At 29.8% G+C, this 3343-nt stretch overlaps 1 long non-coding RNA gene across 2 annotated transcripts; it reads right to left on the bottom strand.

Moving 5' to 3' along the window:
- Positions 1-1128: 1128 nt before the first annotated feature.
- Positions 1129-3143, bottom strand: LOC135146825 (uncharacterized). Of its 2 annotated transcripts, XR_010283918.1 has the most exons (4): positions 2937-3143; positions 2451-2508; positions 2224-2290; positions 1129-1490 (listed from the first exon to the last, which is right to left on the bottom strand). It is a non-coding gene; the product is annotated as an uncharacterized LOC135146825 (long non-coding RNA). The 2 variants fall into 2 exon arrangements; XR_010283917.1 differs by having other exon boundaries at positions 1129-2508.
- Positions 3144-3343: the final 200 nt, after the last annotated feature.

Here is a 3343-nt window from a genome sequence, read left to right as displayed (position 1 = left end):
TTTTTAGAACCTTAGTAATTTTTTTAAAACACCTTAGTGAACACCTTACTAGTTTCCTTATTTATGTTTCTGTAGTATGATTTGCTTGGCGCGGGTAAGTTTCTTTCCATTTTTTGATGATTCTCTTCAAATTCTTAACTCGAGAGCCAATGTTATAGTTTAACAAATAAGGAAGCAACAGATACAATAGTTAAATATTGAATCATACACGAGAACACCTAAATGAATCCATGAAAAGATAAGTGAATATAAAAACAAAACTGAAAAAATGTATAACACTGAAAATTCAAAATATTTACTCAAAACAATTACATTAAATTTTATATTAGAAAATTTTTTATATTATGTATAAACCTAAATATTAAGAGCAAAAAAATGCTTCTAGATCTCTTTTGGAACCTTAGTATTTTCTTAGATCACTTTTACGAACACGCTATAGAATCTTCGTATAAATTAAAATGTTAAATTTTAATTATGATACCAATGAAGCCAAACCCGTCACCTCATCTGCCAAAGTAAAACGACTGTTCTAGTATATTTTTAATAATATCAAGATAACACCTACTACGATCTATGTTTAAGGAATTTCAAACTTTTAACATATGATTTTTGGAAATTTTCATATTTCAACTAATTTTTCAAGAATAGGTTATTAAGTATATTTAATAAGTACATTAAGATTCTACTAAAAAAACTATTAGGTGTTTCGTTTAGTCGATCATATATATATGATTCTGTTATGTGTTTTATTCAAAAAATAGAATATTATTTAAAATAATTTAATAGAACGATGAAATATTGATTTCTTTTATAATAAGTGTTAAAATAAAACAATATTTTAGTAGAACATCAAACACGTAAAGAATTACACGAATACACAAAACTTAGAATAAAGATAGTTAGAAGAACACTTATTAGATCAAACACTTATTTTACTTGTGTTCTTCTCAATAATCAAATTATATATCAAAGTTGTTTTTATTAATCTTAGTTGCTTAGTTTTTTAATTTCTACATAGTTCACATATAATTTTTTGGATGTGAGAGGATCATCTATATGTTAAGTCCGGCTTTGATAAATTCAATGACTTTGAATAAGATTTAGAACTATGACATTCACACATGTAAAAAAATCGTAATTATATGAATATGAATATATCATGAATATATATTAATTTAAGAATAGTAATCCTAATGTTTCCAAATAAAAGCACTACACAAACCACATTCTACTCCCTTTTCTCAAACACCGCCGAGAATCATAAAACTAGTCTAGAATTCAAATTGCCCAGCAGCCTATATAGCATATATGCAGAATACTAAAAAACATGATCTCTCCCAATTGCAGTGCAAATTAAAACCAACAGGTGCATCGGACACACAAATCTGTGAAAACAGACCCACCAATTAGGCCTCTTACTCCAGTTGATTCCCCTGCATAAATCACCACCTGCAGACAGCCCCACCAAGAACAAACATTTCCTCCCTTTACTGAAATCATGCAGGAAAAAAAATAAAGATACATATATTTCAGCATAAACAACTGCTGGAACTTATCTTCCGATTAAGCATATCTTGAACAAAATTAAAGCAATTGCAGCAACAAATCAACATGCAAAAAACAGCCCTGTGCTGAACCTTGCAAATAAAAAACCTTTCCCTCACAAGAAAATACAGCAAATAATAGCAATTAGTAGCCAAAATTAACTGATAACAGCAACCTAGATATCATGTTTGTGATTAATATGTGAGCTTGTACCTAAATATGATATGGAAATAAAAAGATGAGAACATTGTAGAATTCAAGAAGCTCTAGAAGATATGAAAATTAGACTACAACTACATTTGAATACAGAAAACTTCATAATGGCCAAACACAGTCCAGTTTTATCGAATATTGGGTTTTTGGTTGAGATAATACTAGATGTTCGATATTGTGTATGACTAATTTAAAAATCCACTAAACACCGGAAAGAATAGCTTTATACATGGTTAAAGGATTTTCCTATTATAATAAATTACATTTTACATAATAATCATTATAAAAGATTTGTATAAGCAAAAATTAACACATCAATCAAAACACTAGACAAGATTTAGTCTGAAAAGACCCGATATGCAGCCGCGAAGAGTTCTGATGGGCATCTTGTAGCTAGTTCTGGAAAGAATATGAAACGTAATTGAGATAGAGGAATTGTAGTTGCTATGTCAACTGTCAACTAACCATTAATATGAATTTTGTTATCAGTTCTTGAAGTGCGTGTAGCAACAACTGTATCATGTCACTCAGCCTGCAGCAAATAGAGTATCTCTGTTTCAAATCTAAACATTATACTACGTGTTTGATTAAGTTCATGTTTAGCATATTGAAAATCATATGCTTAATAAAGACCTAGTTTACTACTCGAGCCAGATGATCAATGAATCTAACCGGTAAAAAACAGCATTTACCTGGATAACTGTCTTTGATCCAACAAAAGCTCTTATCTTCATCCAATCGCGATCGAATCTAATATATCCATCAGCAGATAAAGAGAAACATAACCAAAATACTCAGTAGGCAAAACACAAGATAGTTTCAATCAAAAATTGTCTTCCTAAATATTTAATTTATCTCAAGCTGCAATTCCCGCATAAAAATTGAATCGATCATATCCAGAATCTATATACACTTACAAGAAAAGAATATTACATATTCAAAAAAAAGAAAATTCAAGAATTAAATCCCTCGCAAACAAAAATCGAAACTAAGATTCAACAAAGCCCTCAGATACAAAAATCGGAACTACCTCCTCAGGAACCCAACACAACTAAACTAATACAATGCATTAATTATAGTTAATTATATAAAAGTCTCAAGAATTAAATTTCCAACTTTTTATCTTTTTATCCCAAAAATATAACAATAAAAAACTTGTAAGAGAGAAATAGTCATACAAGTGGAGAGCTTCAATGAACTTGTCATGTTCTTGATGAGGCCAAGTCTCTCTAGACTTGATTATAGTAAGGCTACCGGATCTTCTTGCTATTCGGATCCTCCGACCCTTAATTCATACTTGAATTATCAGCGACAACAACTTTTCATATCAAAACTTAGGATAGAACTTGTTACGTCTACAAGCACACATGGTCTCTGAATCTTACTAGCGATTCCTTAACCTACATAACAAAAACATATTCGTTAAAAGAATAACACAATATTCATTAACAAAAAAGATTATACTTACTAACGGCGTTGAAATATAAATTCAGTTTTGCGATTCACAAAAGTGTTCGATTAACAATTCTTATCATAATCTAATCAAATATCGAGAACAAACCTCCGTTCTGGCTTCATCAATACC

This window comes from Daucus carota, chromosome 5, assembly GCF_001625215.2.
Source record: "Daucus carota subsp. sativus chromosome 5, DH1 v3.0, whole genome shotgun sequence".
In the NCBI taxonomy this organism is placed as follows: Eukaryota; Viridiplantae; Streptophyta; class Magnoliopsida; order Apiales; family Apiaceae; genus Daucus; species Daucus carota.
Note: the sequence above shows the minus strand (reverse complement) of the source record. Positions and strands in the feature narration are given on the sequence as shown.